Raw genomic sequence first — 18536 nt, forward strand, 5'->3', positions numbered from 1 at the left:
TGACAGTTTTTATAGCAGAAGTTCTGTATGGAGACAAGATGCTAGATGGTGATGCAAGTGTTCTGCTGTACATGCAGTCCCCAAGACCTTCAGATCTCGCAAACATTTATGCACATACATAAATGGAAGCAATTTCATTAAAAGCAGATGCACTGTTCTGATGAAATATGTTATAATCTGTCCCTAAACACTTGCAAAAATTGCAAGCCGTAAGGGCTCTCATAGGAAATTATCTAGATTCCATCTCAGATTTATTAATTTTTTTGTTTGTTTTATTTATTGACCACAATCACCCCAGATATCCTCTCAAACAAGGAACATGGTACTCAGACTTCTGAAGGAAAAATAATTCTTTAGATGTGACAAGATTACTGGAATATAATCATCCTCCTGGAATGACTACAGTGCAGTACGCAGCACTCGTTAATGTTCCCTTTGGGTTGGTAACCATGCTGTAATAGTACAATGCTCTTTAATCAACTTATTTGGTTTATCTTTTATTTGGTAGAAGAGCAGCGAACACTTCCTAAAATCTGAAACTTTGCTTATGAGCCTCCAATACCTTGTGAACCTCTGTTCACAAGTTTCTTTGACACTAGTTCTCCAGGTTTATTTTTCATCATCTTCCCAAACATGTCCTAAAGGCCCGTGATGGCAGCTGTGCCAAAGGAAAAGAAATCCACTCGCACTGCTGTCAGAAATTTTAAGTTGCAGCTGGCAAAAATAACTGACGTCAATCGAAGTAAAAGAGTTTTAGGGTGGGTGGGGGGAAAAAGCAGAAATAGTCTGTGGCATCGCAACCGCCTCAACTTTCTCATTCTGATTCCCCACTGACAGACAAGTACATTCAGCAGAGCAGAGTATAATGAGCCTCAGTTACACGGAAAGCAAGCACTTCTGATCTAAAAACACACAGTACAGAAAACAGGCACACAGCATTGTAAACATTTAAATTCTTTAAAGAAATTGGACTGAAGATTAATCTACAAGAGTTTGGCAAATTAGTTGCATTTCAAATATGAGATTGAGATCCTTATGTTTTGTGAGTCCTTAAAAATCAAAGTGATTTTTTTTTTTTGTCTGATTAACAGAGGCAACAGTCTAAACTTGCAGACGTAGGAGCCAAGGAGTCCCCCTGGAATCCCTGGAAGAATTCCCACCATTATGTGAAACTCTGGATCAAGCCTCAGGAATCTTATGACCTTCATGTACTTCAGGAAAAGCAATTGAGCTCCCCAGGGGAGCCCCCTTAAGCTCCAACTTCCACTATTAATCAGTGGAAATTTTAGTGAGTCCTAGGTAACCTCAGAGCTGTTTAATGAACATGCTGGCTAGACCTGCTCCAGCTAACAATACCATTAATGCGCATTATTGATAACTTGCTCTCTTCAGCTGCTGGAGATGCTGGAGCACTCAAAGAAATCAGACCCAGCTCAGCAGCATGGGCTCATTACCAGGAAAGCTGCAAGAGGAGCAGACCCTGCACTGACATAGGGCTGGAGAGCTGCACACCCATGTACTCAGTGGAAATCAGCTGTCAGAGAGCAACCTCAGTGGGCATTGCAACAGGCCAGGTCCCAGGGGATATTTGAGTGGTCAGGGAGTCCAAGAACTCTAGTATCTGTCACTGAAAACAGACAAAGCAAGAGAAAAGCCTCATCAAGCATCCTTGGCTGAAACATCCCTTGCATCTGCCGTCACAAATTGCCATTCAGTGAGACACTCATCTGTGTTAGCAAAGAGGGTTTCTGCCAAGGGTCAGGCTTTGGGGGGTGGTCTAGCGGTATCCTCCTGCAGCCAGACCCGTTTAGTCACCCAGTGCTAGAATATTTCTCAGAAAATGAAATCACTGCACATAAGGAAGCTAAACATTAATGTTTACAAAGCCTAGGCAGATGGCAGTTATTAGGCAGGTATTACTGCATTATTACTCACAACTTGATATTGAAGATGCAGGGGGCTGCCTTTGAATCCCACAAAACATATGTTATTTCCGAAACACTGAGCCTCTGCTAGCACTTACCTAGTGTATGTAAAGCAGGTTAACCCTGCTGCCAGCAATGCCAGCCTAGGCCAGAAGGCGAAGTACAGTCTGCTAAAGCAAAGGAGAAAGCTTTGATGCCTCATGGCATACAAACTGCTTCTTTCTTTAATCCCCAGGGGCATCAGGGCTTAATACAACGAACCAGTTAAGCTGCTGCTACTCACCACACTGACTACTTAACACATCCGAGGTAGCAGATGCTCTCCAAGACATGTTGCCTGGGCAGCAGCAATGGGCAGCAGCCTGTTCCCTCCCAAGCCAAAGGCCACCCAGGACCACAGCAGCATGAGGACAGTTCTGCCCCATGCCCACCATCTGCAGCCCCCATCAACCCTGTGCCATTGAGGACCCTGGCTGCAGGAACACGGTCCATCCCACAAACCACCCTCAGCCCAGCAGGTGCTTATTTGTCATGGGATGGTTTTTCATCAGATGAGTGTTTCTCCTCCATTCTCAAGCAAGCAGTGCAAGACATATGATAGGTCCTGGTAGAGGTTTGTCTTGAAGTGGCCAGAAGCAGATATATGCTATGAAACTCACAGAGTACCACTCTGCAAAATAAAATGTGAAGATACACTGCTTAAGGAGAAATGGAAGTGTGAAATAAGGTCAGAAAAACATAGTATAAAACAATGGATACAGTTTTCTTTACTGCACATTTTAAGAGAAGGATCTGTCAGTACAATTACCCTGGTTTCAGATCATTTGTAGGACTCCAGCAAGCTAAGTGTTTGTACATACAAGCCACAGACTTTGCACAAGCATTTTCTTTTTGTGCTAAAAAAGCAGCATGCTGAACAGAAATGCAGTCGCACCTTCTGGCAGCGTGTCTAGATCAATCCAGCCAGCAGTGAGCATCCCAGGGGCACCTTGGTCCCCAGTCATCACGGTGCTGCACTGAGCTGCCCCACAGTGAACACAGGCACCAGCACAATCAGCCCCACCTGAAAGTCTGCTACAGAAAAGCAAAACTGTGTTATCTAGAAGCATGAAAATGTGGCCTTGAGCTTAAGACTGGCAGCCTGCTCTCTCCTCACTTGTTTTTTCCTGACTTATTTATTGTCACACGCATTGACTGTGGCTCTTCTCAGACTGTGAAATCTTATCAGAGGCAATGTAACAGCTCCAACTCATAAGTGGGGAAAGCAGCTAGTTATTTCCAGAAATGAGAACCAGAGCTGCCTGTGAACATTCTTTTCACCACTAACATAAGTAAAACCACAGAAATGGCAGAAACAAGCAGTGGCTCTGATCACAGGTACACAGTGCATGCAATTCCTATAGATTTTTCTAAATGAGTGTCCAGTGAACATTATGGCAGTGCCTACCAAAACCTGGAGCAGGAGAGTTGTTAGCTAAGCTGTTGTTGCTCTTCTACAAGAAAAAGGTACATTAAGCAGCAAGTCACTAAGCTAACAACACATCTCATTTTTACTATAGTAGCAAAGGAACTGCTGAATGCAAGATAATTTTATTCCAAAAGAACCAAATTCTTACCTTGGACATAGCTTCTTTGTGAGACATATCCTGCTACAGCAACTTTGCAACATGATTGTACTGGAAATGTAAAACAATAATTAATGAAAGAAACAGAGCAACAGAAATCTTTGGTTTGAGTTAAATGGTACATTATAATGTTTATACAAACAAAAGACAAAAGGATTTGGTCATTTTCTAAAGCTTGATATTACAACTTGATTTTAAATTTTAAGTGAGTTTTCATTACCACATCTTCATGTGTAGCAACCATACATGCACATCTAGACCATTCTTATTATGCAGTCTTTCATATTGCCCAACAGCTTAATCACAGAACATAGCTGTTGCCATAGTTCACCCGTTTACAGGCATCCAAGACCTTCCTATCCAACAGAGGTTTCACTTCCATTGCATCCAGGGCAGCAGAGAGGTTTTGGAATGCGTGAGTTGCGGGGAGGGCGTTTAGATGGAAATCAGTCCTCCCAGCTCTCCCACCTGCTCTTTCACAGCTCTCCTATATATAGTATTTTTCAGGACACACCACTGAGATCTGACTCTCCAAAATAACAGGTTAATGACATCAACAATGGATTTTGAGCAGCTGCTGCTTGTGCTGCTGCATAAGGACAAGCTGGTGCTCCTCTGAAACAACCATTAGCTTATATAGGTGCCATGTTTGGCTTTTGGTGCCTCTTGCAAGCATGTTTATAGGAGTCAGCTATCAGAACATAGTGGTGGTATAGATTTTGGGGGACTTCTAATATTACAGCCATTATTATAGCATTGGGGCCTGCCAGAGCTGGCAACCAAAAAGGGAATCAGCTCTTAAGAGTCCAAAGAAAGGCAAAAAAGCTTCAAAGATGCACATGCTGGCAGTTAAGAGAAGATTACTTCATTGTTATCCTTCAACTATGTGATAAGTTAATTATGAAAATTCACCAAAAAGTTGAATAAGTTAATTATGAAAATTCACCAAAAAGTTGAATATGTAGCTACTGAATTCCTTACATTATTTCTGTCTCACAAACTTCAGCAGACTTTGGTAAACAGCTTATCTTTGTCATAATGTATTTTGGAGGGAGATGTGATGTGTTATTGTCCTGATTGTGGGATGAACATTAAATCAACACATTATCTGCAAACTTGAAATGACAAACAAAACAAAAAACTGTGGAATTTACCTGCAATTAAATTATTTTAACTCTATAAAATGCATTTTTCTACAGTAGCAAGAAGCTTTTACTCACAATATTAATCATAGAATCATTTAGGTTGGAAAAGACCCCTGAAACCATCAAGTCCAACTATAAACCTAATGCTGTCGAGTTCATTTCTAAACCATGTTCCAAAGAACATCATCTACATATCTTTTAAACCCCTCCAGGGATGGTGACTCCACCACTGCCCTGGGCAGCCTGTTCCAATGCCTGAAAACCCTTTCAGTGAAGAAATTTTTCCTAATATCCAATCTAAACCTCCCCTGGTGCAATTTGAGGCCACTTCCTTTCATCCTGTCACTTGTTGCTGGGGAGAAGAGACCAACCCCCTCCATGCTACAACCTCCTTTCAGGCAGTTGTAGACAGTGATAAGGTTTCCCTTCAGCCTCCTGTTCTCCAGGATAAACAGCCCGAGGTCCCTCAGCTGCTCCCCAGAGTTGTGCTCCAGGCCTCTCACCAGCTTTGTCACCTTCCTCTGAACTTGCTCCAGCACCTCAACGTCTCACTTGTAGTGAGGGACCCAAAACTGAACCCAGGATTTGAGGTGGAACCTCACCAGTGCTGAGTACAGGCAACCATCACTGTCCTGATCCTGCTGGCCACACTATTACTGTTATAAAATTGAATTCTGCCCTTCTTTAAACAGAACAGATGGGTTTATTTATATCTGAAAGCACCCAGCTAGTAAAGTGCTTTACTCATTGTGCAAAGAAGATTTATCAGAAATCTTTATTATTCCATCTTAGAAAGTATACGCAGTAGAGACCACGAACAAAAATAAAAGCCAGCTTTCTGGTTGCCAATAAAATAGGTCTTAATGCGTCTTCAGGGAAAAAGATCTCACAAAACATACCCATAGTATTTCATAAAATGACAAACTTGTATCGGGTTCTGTTGTTGTACAGGACAGAAAAACAATGTTTTATCCCACAACATTCTGGCATCGAAGGGATATTATTAAAGTTTAGAAGTGAGCAAGTTATCACTTAGCTCTTTAGTGTTGAATGCAAATCAATTGAAATACGTCATTTTAGCACTGAAACCATATATTGAAACCAGCACACTGGAAATGGCAAAATGAGTGATGGAACACACAACACTTTAAAAAAAAAATTGACAGCACGAATAGGATTGTAAATAAAACTATCCACCTACCAAAAAAAAAAAAAAACAGGTAAGACACAGATGAACTCTCTTCTGTTTTTAAGAGTATAAAATTTAGGATAACAGTGTAAGAAATCCATTGAATAGCATGCAGAAAGATAGGTTTTGCAGTATCCAACCTAAAGGTGCTAGCAAACCATGATTAAGAAGAAACTGTAAAGTTGGTTCTTCTGTCTGTGAGTTACTGAGTTCTGGCAAGTGATTCCCAAAAAGAGTGATATTCACTCATTTCTATTATTTTGATACCTAATTACATCATGAACCATTAAGATCATATTTTATATAATATATTTGAAAGATTTCATCCAAAGGGAGAAGTAATGCAATTTTGTAATGCTTAGAAAAAATTTTCTGACAAATTCACATCATTTTTACAGACCTTCAAACAACTGTAGAGTTTCTTGTTCACAGCCAAGGTGAGCTATGAAATCTCAGTGCTGATGGTTATTATCAACGAGCTTTCAGCCTAGGGGAAAAAAAGGACAATTCCATTTATCTGAAAAATAGAGTAGAGGCCTTTTAATACTTTAGTGCTTCTGGGTTCTACTGAAATAGGAAATATCTATTAAGCAGACAAAAGCCTATATGGGCATCTTTTTAAATTTATTAGAAATATATACATATTTGAGACTACCAAAGGTCAGGACAAAGTCAGCGAGCTCCTTACTGCAACTGAACCAAACTCCAGCTGGAATGATTTACATAGCAACTACAGTTTTGCCCAAAAATATAACTAGTCCAATGCTAAAGTCGGGGAACGGCTGCTGGTGACTCTCACTTGCCGTCCCCAAGGATGCAAGCATTGCAAGAAGTCCCCTTTTGAATAAATGGAAACACAGACATCAGTTCTGTTCACTGCAGCAGAAGTTGAAGTCTTACACAAATACTTCTTAACACAGAGGTCAAGGGGTGCAAAGACCTATTTTTGTGCTGATGCCCCTCCTATTTAGTGACAAGATCCAACAGCAACACCTTGTCTGATGTATGGCTAAGAGATGCAGCGTCTCATCAAGGCTCCTTTTTCCTAAATTATGGAATTATTTGACTCTGAACAGACCGAACGCTCCAAAGAAACAAACAAACAAAAAAATGGAGTGGATAGGGTAGGACTAGGTAAATCTGTTGCAAAATAGTCCTGATCAGCTTGCCATGCAAACTCCAGGTTGTTGCCATACAAATTCCAGATTGTCACCATGCATTAGAATAGTTAATCGGTATCTGAAATGTTACGTTCCCCCTTAATAGGCTAGATATACAGTTAAAATTCATGTTTAAGTTATGAAATACACCACTAGAAATTACTGTGAAACATACATATACAGTGGTACAGGCTCATTCATATGTTTTTCTGGTTTTATGCTCTCCAGGAAGGTAGGGGTTTGGTGCACACAAGGGACAGGGACAGCTCAAGGGGATGTACTTAAGTCTGTCCTGTATTTTTGATAGTCCAGTATCTCAGTTCAGGTTTTTGCCCTTCCCAATTGATTTTTGTGAAAAGATCACAGTGAGAAAACACAACAGCTTTTACAAAGCAGCTAAGAAACTGTCTTTTCTTAATGTCACATTGGAAATAAAGCTAATTAAAAAAAGACTCCTCATAAGAGCAAAAAATGATTGATTTCTTTTGTAAAGTTTTAATGCAGTGAATGCAATCCTCAGAAAAATGGAATCAATATAAACTCAATGATGTTTGGAGGTTTCTATTTATGTAATCAGATTAAGTACTCTGGAGTTTAAATTGTATTCATTTTGACTGTGGTGACATTTTCAGACACAAGAAGTGTTTCAAGGGTATATGAAATATGTCTTTTAAATGAGGTATCTTTAAAACTTGAATGGATACTCTCTAAACTAAAGCATTGCTTCAAAAATACATCTATATTTCAGAACACATTTTTTCCTAACATGTCTAAGTTTCAGACTGTGTGTAATAGGTATACAGAAATTTCAGCTCTAAGAACCAAAGATCTGAGTTAGCTTTAAGCATTTAGAAGCACAAACAGGTCACATAAAAACCAATCAAAGTTATGAGCAAATAATGGAAACATGCTCCTCCTTGGAAACAATTGTGACAGGAAAAATATTTCTCTAGACAAGTAACAAAAAACAATTATTCTCTAAACAAACACACAACATGTTTGGGCTTTTTTCTTTCACGCAAAATTTACCAGTAGAAATGGTGAATAAAGGGCAGAGCCATGAGCTTCAGCGATTCTGTCAGGCAAAGGAGAAAGAAGGGGACTACATAAACCAACAGATTAGTCATTCTGGTGTCCTGCTGCAAGTAGAGAGATTTTCCTCTGACCAATGTATTCGTGTTAAAGTTTCAGATTTCATATGCTTATTTTTTGCTAGTTAGAATAATAATGCATATTTTCACATGGTAACATCTCTTCTGGACATTAATACGGTCAGTTTATTATCGACCAGGGGATTTTTGAACTGGTGTAGAGGATTCAGCATTTAAGTTCAATCACTGTTCATCAGCAATCAGTAATGGTGGCAAACCAGGCAAGATAATGGAGCAAAAATTCATATACAGACCAGACCATGAGAAGCAGCTTTTATGCTCATTGTAGGATAAAAAATATATATATATTTTTTTTTTTCTCGTTTCTTTAGGACATTTCTCTGCATTCCAACACATATGCACACACATTACACATGTGTGCAGTTAAGTTGAATATCAACTGTCATTGGGGATTGGTTGGATACAGAAATCAAAGCCTCCAACGTTATTTGCAGCACAGCATGTCAGTCATGTGTCTCAGTACTTGTGCTACCAGCAATCCGTAGCACCACAAGAGTCAGTGCCAGCTCAAGATGCTCAGGAACTGTTTTAAAATATTTCCAAAGTCTTGGAAACTCCCATAAATGTAAAACTATGTCATTGTCACAGTCCCGCACAGCGGAGCATACAGAAAATAGTTTCTCTCTCTCCTCTGCAAGTGAAAAGCAGTTCAGAGAGTTTTAATATAACTATAAGAACATAAGCTGAAAAAGAAAATGGGTCAAAACACGGAGTCATCACAGGGCCCTTAGCCAAGAGTCACTGATGAGGAGCTAGTGGTCTTTCCAGGTGTCTGTTTTCCCTACCCAAAGTGGTTTTGAGCAACTCTCAGGCCCCTCAGCTCTTACTAAAGATTAATGGGTTGTAAAGGGCTGTTACAAGAGTAACTTATCACACTTTCAACAGAAAAGGACAGGTTTTCTCAAACATCAGAAGTGTTTGGGTGGATTCAGCTGTCCCTGAAAATATAGGTATCCACTGCTGATCCAGGAGGGCTCTGGTGAGCTCGTCAGGCTTAAAACCGTCTTCATATCACACTCGCCTTGAATATTCACAGATGTTAAAGAGATTTATGGGCTTCCAGAAATATGGCTGTTCTGACAGAAGTAATATGGTCTGGTTTCAAAGACTTTATATAGATATTTGTAGTATACTTCTGATAAAGAAGATAAACAGATACAGACAAATAGTTAGAAGTATTCTACCCAGAAAGTATAAAGTACCATATACTATAAGGGTGGGGAAGGGCGGCAGTGGGGAAGAGGGGAGAAAGAAGGAGAAGAACGGAGGGGGAAATATGCGCAGAGATTTGCTCTTTATCTTTTATTATATCTTTGATTTTTCTTCCTCTCCATATTTTAAAAACTCAAAGTCAACTCCCCAAATATCACAGTGTCCATGAAATCTTAGGGCAACTAAAAAATTGCAACTCAGATTAGAAGATGTTTGAGATTCTCCCTTTTCCTCCTGTAACTCCACAGTCGTTGATGCCTTCAGAGTTCTGCAACAACAGAAACTCCGGATCAGCAGCCACAGATTCCTGCAAAACCCCAGTTCATCCCAGACAAAGTTGCTCATTCTTGAGCGAGGCATGACATTGTCCCTCTGCAAAACACTGAAGACCACACAATACACGCTGTATCCTAATGCACATGCACAAGGGGGAGGCATTTACTAAATTTTAAGTGCTTGAATTAGGAACCTTTATATAGTCCTTTAACATGGTGCTTTGAGTGCATGTACTGGGGGTTTTGCATGCCTCAGGAACTGTGCCAAATCATCTCCAGTTCTCATTTACCCCCAAAGCTCTGATGCTCAGGATAGCTAGGTGGATTAGCACAGCAGAATTTGCTGTGGCATTGAATTCAGCCCATATTTATGACAGTGTCTGTGAGCATCCACTGCTAAATAATGTCTCCCATCCAGTCTCTGGTGCTGCCATGCATGCCAACTCACAGGGCACAGATCCAAGAAGCACCACCATCAGCTCTTGGCCACAGCTTCTGCAGCAAATGAAGGGCATCCGACCCCCTGACCAAACACCCTCAAGAATCAGAGTATTTCAGAAAGATCCTTTCAAAAATACATGTTAAGAGAGAATCCATCATAGCCCCACAATATTTGATAGTCACTAACCAGTTTATATTCTCCCAATTTCCTTTGCTACATTTTGTAAAAATTTATTAAAATAAAGAAAAAAAAAAAAAAAAAAAACAAAGCACCTGCAATAGATGCTGCATGTTTTACTGCTTATTAGTGGCAGCCAGAGTCACAGACAAGACCAAAACCCTGCTCTGATGTTCATGCAAAGCACAGAGCCGTTATATCACCATAGAGGTTACAAACTAAGTGAATGAGAAATAAGCAGAGGAAGAATTATCACCCTGTCATTACATACAGGACATGAAGGAACAGAAGAAATAATGTGCCCAAACTCACATCAGAGCCTGCAGCCGAACTGAAAAAAATACAGTACAGTACCTGAACAACAGCAAAAACATCTATTGTCCAACCTCTCTGTGCAACACCAAAAAACCCAATAGCATCATCTCTGTCCCTGTACACAATGCCTGAAGGGCAATGTGCAGGAGGTACACACACACATCCAACAACAGACACACTCTAGAGTTATGGATGTTTTCAGCTCAGGGGTTCTTCACTCACAACAGTTCTGCAATACATCAACAGGGACATTATTCCAAGTCTTTGAAAAACACTTCTAATGCAGGTCTTGCTTTAAGGACTGGAGAAGACTTCATGTTCCCTGTTCACCTGGCACTGAACCACAAAAATAAAAAGCCAATAGCCCTGAAGGTCATTAGATCAGGAACATACATGGATTCGATAGAGGTAGAAAGAAACCATGTTAAGTGATTTATAATATTTTGGTTTTAATATATAAAGAATACATATCAGACAATTAGTTCACTTTGGAAGGTTTCCATTTTTTGCTGTACTATTGGAATGATGATATAAGGCTTAACACTAAGGGCATCACTCTCTGAAAATTACTTTTATGTCATTGATATTCTATTTTTTGAACTTAAGGTGAGTGAAACGACATACAAATTGCTGCAGCAGAGGGATGCTGTAGGTCAGGTGATGCAAGACCAATAGGTACTTTCTTCCATTTGTGTAAGGTAGAGTACTATCAGAAATACATTTCACAGAACAAAGTGAGATAGCTCTCACACCATGGCACTTCTTCCAAGGGTCATGTAACAACAGAAGAAATCAGAACATCTTATGAATCTATGAATATCTGGCTAATAACCTCCTGTGAGTGCAGCCCTACCTAAATAAATGACAATAAACCCAGGCAAGATACCTGATGTAGGTCCTTTTTTTTTTTCCTCAGTATGACACATAAATAACTATGAAAAATCTTAGCCTGAGAGAGGGGTTGTAAAAGATGCAATGGATACCAATACAGAAGTACTAAAGACAGAAAATAACCACAAGGAGTCTAAGAGGCACAGAAGTGTAGCAGGGAGTGCCAGCAAGAGTCAAACACCACTGTCATTCAGCTGGTAGACCCCTCCATTTAAAAATTGCTCTGTTTTTCTCATGGTATAAGTGAAATTTTGTGGAAGAAAAATCTGCCAGTACTATGTTTCAAGCATTTTTTGAGAAGCTATCCACAATATTTTCAAATCTAAAATTTGGTTGAAGTTATTTTGAAGATCTTGAATATGCTGGGGTCAGGGCAATTAGAGGGTGGGTTAAAGCCATTAGCTTTCCATGGTAGAATTATTATTTAAATTATTTTAATCAGAAGTTCTATGGAGAGGAAAAAAGTGGGAGGGGAAACACGACAACACTAAGATCAGCAGTACTGGCTGAATATCATCTTTTTCTATTAAAAAAAAAAAAAACTGCAAAATCCAACTTTAATTCTGGGTATCACAATTTATTTAGAGTGGCGAATTCACATTCTCAATAAAAAAATTCATTTTCCCAGTTATTCTATACAGTTCCTGGCCATACAGGAATTTGGGGATGTTTTTGCAGGAAAGCTAATTTCAGGATCCTCACAACAACTACAGATTGTGATGCCTTAAAACTGCATTTCTAAAATTATGTGGGATCTTTTCCCCAGGCACTGACCTGGTTTTGGCTCCCTGTACCTTCAGGCAGCCACACAGCACAACAATGATGATAAACTGGTTTCCAGCTCCTGCATACCATTGACTTGCACAAATGTCAGAAGCAGAATGAGTAGTTTGATGTAACAGAATTGTTAATTAGGTGGGAAGAAATGGCCTGTCAAACTTTTTTAAAGGTGGAAATTTCAGAGATTATGAGGCTCATCTTACAGATCTCACCGGAAAACTAAGTATTTTATGTAGACAGGTTAGGAGCAAGATACATGACTATGCTAAATTCACAGAAAATTCTCTTTCCCAACCTGTTTGATGCCCACGTTGGCATCATGACTTGTGTTTTAAAATAGCCACCCTGACAGGAGGAGTCTCAGCATCACAACAGTTTGCAGTTACTCTGTGTGTTCACTTCAAACTGTGAAAATATCCAGGATTAAGTCTAACCCATTCTTCTGCACTACCATGTGTCAGAAGAGAAGTTGGGGGCAGGGGGGAACCACATGCCCACCACAAAATACATAATCAATTGCCATAAATTTTCCACATGTTTATGGCAGGGTAAACGGACCAAAAGTAATTAATTTATCTTTATGTCAAATTTTTGATTCTTCTCTATTGTTTCCTAGATGCAGAAGCCAAGTGAAGCAGAATTAGAAGTCAAAAGACCTGTGGCTAATGTAATTACTTACTCAATGAAGTCCCCAAAAAGGAGAGTAGCGTAAAACAAGATACTTACACACACTAAAGCCTTTTCCCTTCAAAAACTGTGCAAAGGGTCCCAATCAAGGGAATATACATTGAAAAGGACAGCTTCCACTTTGTATACCACTGCACATGCTCCCTTGTGACAGGCTCAATGTTCTAACATTTATCAGAGGAACTGATGGTCCTTGGAGGCTTGAATACATTGCAGAATAGCACCATCATCAAACCTTTCACAGCACTTGTGTCACTTTTCCTTTGATATGCCAAAATATTTTCCATTCAAACACTTCTTGAATATAGTGGCTGCGTTAATTGCAGAGGTAGTTCTACAGGTTAAAAAAAGAATCAAAATCATAGAACTGAAAGATAATAAGCAGTCCTATTCATAATTTCTCTCTCCTTTGGCTCCTTCCAATCTAATTATTAGCATTCTATTTACTTGTAATATGATACAGAATATAATAATGCCCAATACTAGCATGCAGACACAACAAAAAAATGATCATATTATGGAAAGCCCAAAATCCAGTACATCTAAAGGCAGTCAGAGACCAAGAGGAAGAAGAAAACACCATGCAATTGTTTTAGTCAAGACAAGATCTGGAAGCAGTAACTGTGCTCAAATATGTCAAAGGAAGCAAAGAGGTAAAAGGACAGGGCAGAAGAGCTTTTCTGAGATAAAGTTATCATGAGCTCTTTTGAAGACTTCATACTACCAATTTCAGTGGACAACAAGAAAGAGAATTAGACTAGTTCTTCCGTTAAGAGTATGCGGATCTAAGGAAGGCAAGGCAATTATTTTTTCCAGAAGCCCTTTGTCACTCATGGGATCCACTGGAAAACACATCTTTACAGATAATGCTGCTGTTCTTCAAATTCACTTCCCAATCCCACTGCCTTCTTCTCTGGAACACTTTCGCATTGCACCACTTTTTCTTCCCTTCTCCGTCAAAAGAATCTCTATTTGATGCAGAGGCCATGAGGAGCACAGAGCTACTCTCCAACCTGCCAGATCAGCAAAGGGCACTGAAGAGCATCCAGGACTACAAGATTTGGGTAGCTGTGGCAGATAAGTAAATCGCCTTGTTCTAGAGACTGGTCTGAGACCTGAAGAAACAAAGTTATGCTATTTATGACATGCAGATTAAGCTGTTTGATGAAACTGCAAGTATATAAAAGGATTAGTTTTGTTTAAAAGAAATGTCTTTTCAGAGTCCCCTAGTTTAGAGATGCTTCTGAATGGTTTTCTCTCCCTCCAGTAAAGACAGCAAGTCTTTTTTCTTTTTTCTTTTTTCTTACCAAAGTCTTTTTCTCCCCCACAGGCTATTTGTTTAAATAACTGTTTAGTGCTTTTTTCTGTCTAGAAATCTGTTTATTTAATGAAGGATAACACGGCGACACCAACATGGATTGAAACTCTTCAGACTTTTAGTGCTCCTTTTCCCTTTCTTTTTTTGCCTAGAGCTGCCAGGAATCAAATGGATCCATTATGACAGTATAACCCCCAATAAAGGCTTTTTCATTAGTAAAATAAAGCATAGACACCATTCACAATATTTGATGAAAGATTCAAAAATAGCGAAATGTATTTCAAAAATTGCATCATTTCAGCAGCTTGGTTTTATGCCACTAATTCCATATCATTCTAAAATGATCTTAATAATACTTTTCCAACTAAACATGCATAACACCTCCTGAGGCCTGGAAAGAGAGCTTAAAAAGTATTTCACATCACAAAAGTTATTACAAGAAAGTACAGTTCAACTGTAACAAATACTGGAAAATTATTATTCAATAAGGGAGGCAATGTTTCCCAGTCTTCTTTGAGGTCCATTCTTTACTGCTGCTTATACTCAGTTTGCCTTCTCTGAAATAATGTAACATTTTTCATCAATTAAAAATGCCCTTCTCTCCCAAAGAGATTTAATCCTTAAGCATAATTCTGCAAAAACGCTTCCTTTTGTTTCAGTGGCAGTAAAGAGCATCACCTTGGTCTTATGACCATTCTAGATTCCAAAACTGAGGTCAAAGTTATAGCTTCAGATGTAATTTCATAGTTACTGTCAAATAAACATAAATAAGTTTATCAAAATTGTGATTCCAGCTCCACAGAGCATCTTCAAAGCTTACCCTTTTCGAGGAGTTCGTTTGTCACAATACCACAGCCGCAAGCTGTGCAGCATGATATCCCAGAAATACACCGAAATACCCTCTCTGAGCTCTGCTCCTCTCCCTGTCAGGTGAACAATTTGCAGTTGTGTCAATAACTTGTTTCTTATACTCGAACAGGCTTTCACAATGCTCATACATTAACTACCGTTCCACCAGCGAGGTCAGGCATCCAGACACAGTCCCTAATTACAGGAACTAATTTATCTGTGACATCTCCTCATCCAGGGCTCAGAAGAAAGCAACTTGATGGGTACAAGAGCAGTCACAGAAATATAAGGAGAGGTGGTTCAAATGCAGTATTGAAACCACAGGCTATGAAACAATGTGCAAAAAAGCCTTCCTCTCTTTCCTCTAGCAAGTAGTTGCCAGACATGTCTTCAAAATCACAAGGTATGATTTCTGATACGATCTCAGAGTCTTTGAAGGTGTTTAAATTGCAGTAGCCTCACTGCACAAGTTTTGTGGCAATATTCTGGGAGAGCACAGATGCCAGACAATGCTGGTTACAGGGAGGTTGAAAACACAGGTTGATTTTTTCATTAGGAGGGTGACTGTTATTTTTAAATTATCAAGCTCTAATCCACAGCACAAGTAAGCCTGGAAGGGATCTCAGGAGGTCATCGAGTCCAATCTCTTGCCCAAAGCTTGGTGAAAGCAGAATTCAGCCCCAGACCAATTCCAAACCCAAGACAACAGCTCTATGCCCACTTCCACACACACTCACACTAAGAAAATCCATTCCAAACTGAAAAAGACCACTCACAACATTAGCTCCTTCACTTCTTTGTACAAGCTTATTTTCAGTACATTAGTACAAAAATAAAGGCATAAAAGAAACAGCTGGTGTGGAAATACAAATCTTAAATCAACTGTCTAACTAGTTTTGTTTGTTTTCATTAAGAGAGTAAATGGAAACAAGAAAGTATGAGCTGCAGGACTAACAGTGCCAGTGGTTGGATTCCCTGATGTGTGACACATTGCTGGCAGTAGCAAAAGCTTTGTTGTACTTGAGATATTTTATTATTTCTTTCATGTAGATCCCCTGAAGAACTCAAGGGCTAAGCACGTGGTAAAATATTTCCCTTCCAGACATCAATTGAGCTGCTTGCCTTTAATTAGCCATCTGTTTTCATAAAATCTGGAGGAATTCCATAAGTTAGATATCTACCTCTCTGTCAGTTCCGACGAGGGGTTAAAAAGTTATCAGGTGAACATAGAGGGACAGACCAGCAATGTGCCTGAACAAGATTTAATTGCCTCAGGAAACGAGGCTGAAATAAATGCATAATTTATGATCACTTCTGAAGACAGGCCATAACACAGAACTCAGGAGTTAAATCACTTAAAATATATATGTGTGTGTGTGTGTGTGTATATATATATATATATGAGGGAACAGGAAGCCATCAATGCTTCAAACATTTTCTAATTTTGGGGGGTGAAGGCAGAGCAAATACTTCTCCCTCAGATGAGAAGAGTTGTTGCTGGATGGACAGATAGGACATGATGTGGAATAAGTAGGGGGTGGTAGGTTAGCTTTTTTAATCCTTAAAAAGCTTTACCTAAAGTTTGGTGAAATGTTCAAATAAAATGTATCCTAAGCTCATTTTACCTCACTTGGCCTGCACCAAGTTAATTTTCTTCGCTAACCCCTCGTAAGCACCAGACAGTCTTTAGAATCTGACAGCAACCTTGTGCAGCATAGAGGAAAAGTGGAAAGATAATAATAGTATCTATGGCAGCCCACACTGATCAAGAAATGCTCACAAAAACCTACAGAGCATAATAGTTTAGACTGCAGCATCATTGACACAGATTTTTCTTCTTTTTTTTTCCTAGCAAAATTAGAACTGTGATCAGCAACAAGAGACCTTTTGCATTCAGACAGAGAGACTGCCAGCTGGGAGGTAAAGCAAGTGTTCTGTAGCCACCCGGCTTTGCCTTTCTGCAAAAGTGTACTTGTAATTCAAATATTTTCATGTGGCTGCACTGAAGATGCCCAGTTTCATTACCTTCGTCTGTTTTATAGAAGAGTACTCAGCTTGCTGGGTTGTGTGTGACATAAGAAGTATCACGCTCAGGACATCTCGGTAAGTCAGAATGAGAGCCTGCCTCTTGGGCACTGCTACTTTCCTGCAAGGCGGGCACAGGAAAGCTCAATCAAATACAGATTGTTAAAAAAAAAAACACCAAACAAAAAAAAAACAACAAACACTGGTTAAAAACCAAAAAGCTCAATTTCAGTGAGACACCCAGAAGAATCACATTTCCTAATGAGATTCTTTTCTCTTAGGACAGAAAATACCTCAGGGAAGCTTTGCTGCTTCTTTCTATATAAGAATAATACACATAAAAAAATAGAATATACATAAAACATAAAATTATATGTTTAGTTTCACAAAAAGTTGCAAAAATACATTTAGGAGCAACTACACAGCCAAAGCAATCAGTGCATCAAGGCAGAGTCTGGCAAAGACTCATTCATGTCAAATAATTGTTTGGTGTTTGACATAGACAATTCTGTGCCACAGGAAGAGAAGCCTTGAACTAACAAAACAGCATGATTTCAGATAGCTTCAGGTCCTCCCCAGGACACACACGTGCTGGACTGTGGGTAACAGCGGTGACACAACCTAAACCATCCTCTGCTTTAAAACCCTTCACATACTTTGACTTTCACAAATCCCAGGCAATCCATCGGATCATTGCAACTGTGTCATTTGGTGAAAGCAGAAAAGACAGAAAATAAACACCAGCTGACAGAAGCAGCACATTTGTACCCATGGATGGGCTCAGAGAGAACATGGTCTAACCTTGCCAGAATCCCTCAGGGCTTTCTCCAGCTGTGTCCTTGCTGAACTGTGTCCTGGGTTTTGAGCTGGCTTAATCTGTGCAGCAGCACACCACTACGCTTCTTCCTGGGACAGTTCCATTGTCAAAAAGCCACCATTACACCTGATTAACCCGTAGTGATAGATTGTCTCCCTTGTACTAATCTGGTATAGAGCTGATGATTAAATTCTCATTTGTAAAGCAGACCACATCTCCTGCATAAAGAGATCACTGCTAGACAGCTATACCACATACCCAGTTAATTATGATTTTTATAGTTTGGGCTCCTAATGGTTTCTTAGTCAGAAAGCAGTTATGGAAAAGCTCCAGTACATAAATACTGCATAAATTATCATAACTTAAGACAAAAATTTGGTTGGCATTCTAAAGCTGACAAACTGCACGTTACAGTAGCTAGAAAGAGTACAGAGTTTATGTACAACCTGCATGGAAGCGCGTATTGCTCCTATCTGCTTCTTACAAACTGGCACTCACAGATGGTCTCGTAAAACACTTGGAACAGAAAATA

The 18536-nt window shown here is 39.5% G+C and overlaps 1 long non-coding RNA gene across 1 annotated transcript in view; it reads right to left on the reverse strand.

The window, feature by feature from the left end:
• Positions 1–288: 288 nt before the first annotated feature.
• LOC135580673 (uncharacterized) overlaps positions 289–18536 on the reverse strand; it is a 32759-nt gene continuing 14511 nt past the window's right edge. The window contains exons 2-4 of the long non-coding RNA XR_010475562.1: positions 6285–6371; positions 3542–3601; positions 289–2595 (exon numbers count right to left, since the gene is read on the reverse strand). This is a non-coding gene — a long non-coding RNA (uncharacterized LOC135580673). The remainder of the gene's footprint in view (positions 2596–3541; positions 3602–6284; positions 6372–18536) is intronic.

This window comes from Columba livia, chromosome 12 (assembly GCF_036013475.1).
Source record: "Columba livia isolate bColLiv1 breed racing homer chromosome 12, bColLiv1.pat.W.v2, whole genome shotgun sequence".
Classification (NCBI taxonomy): domain Eukaryota; kingdom Metazoa; phylum Chordata; class Aves; order Columbiformes; family Columbidae; genus Columba; species Columba livia.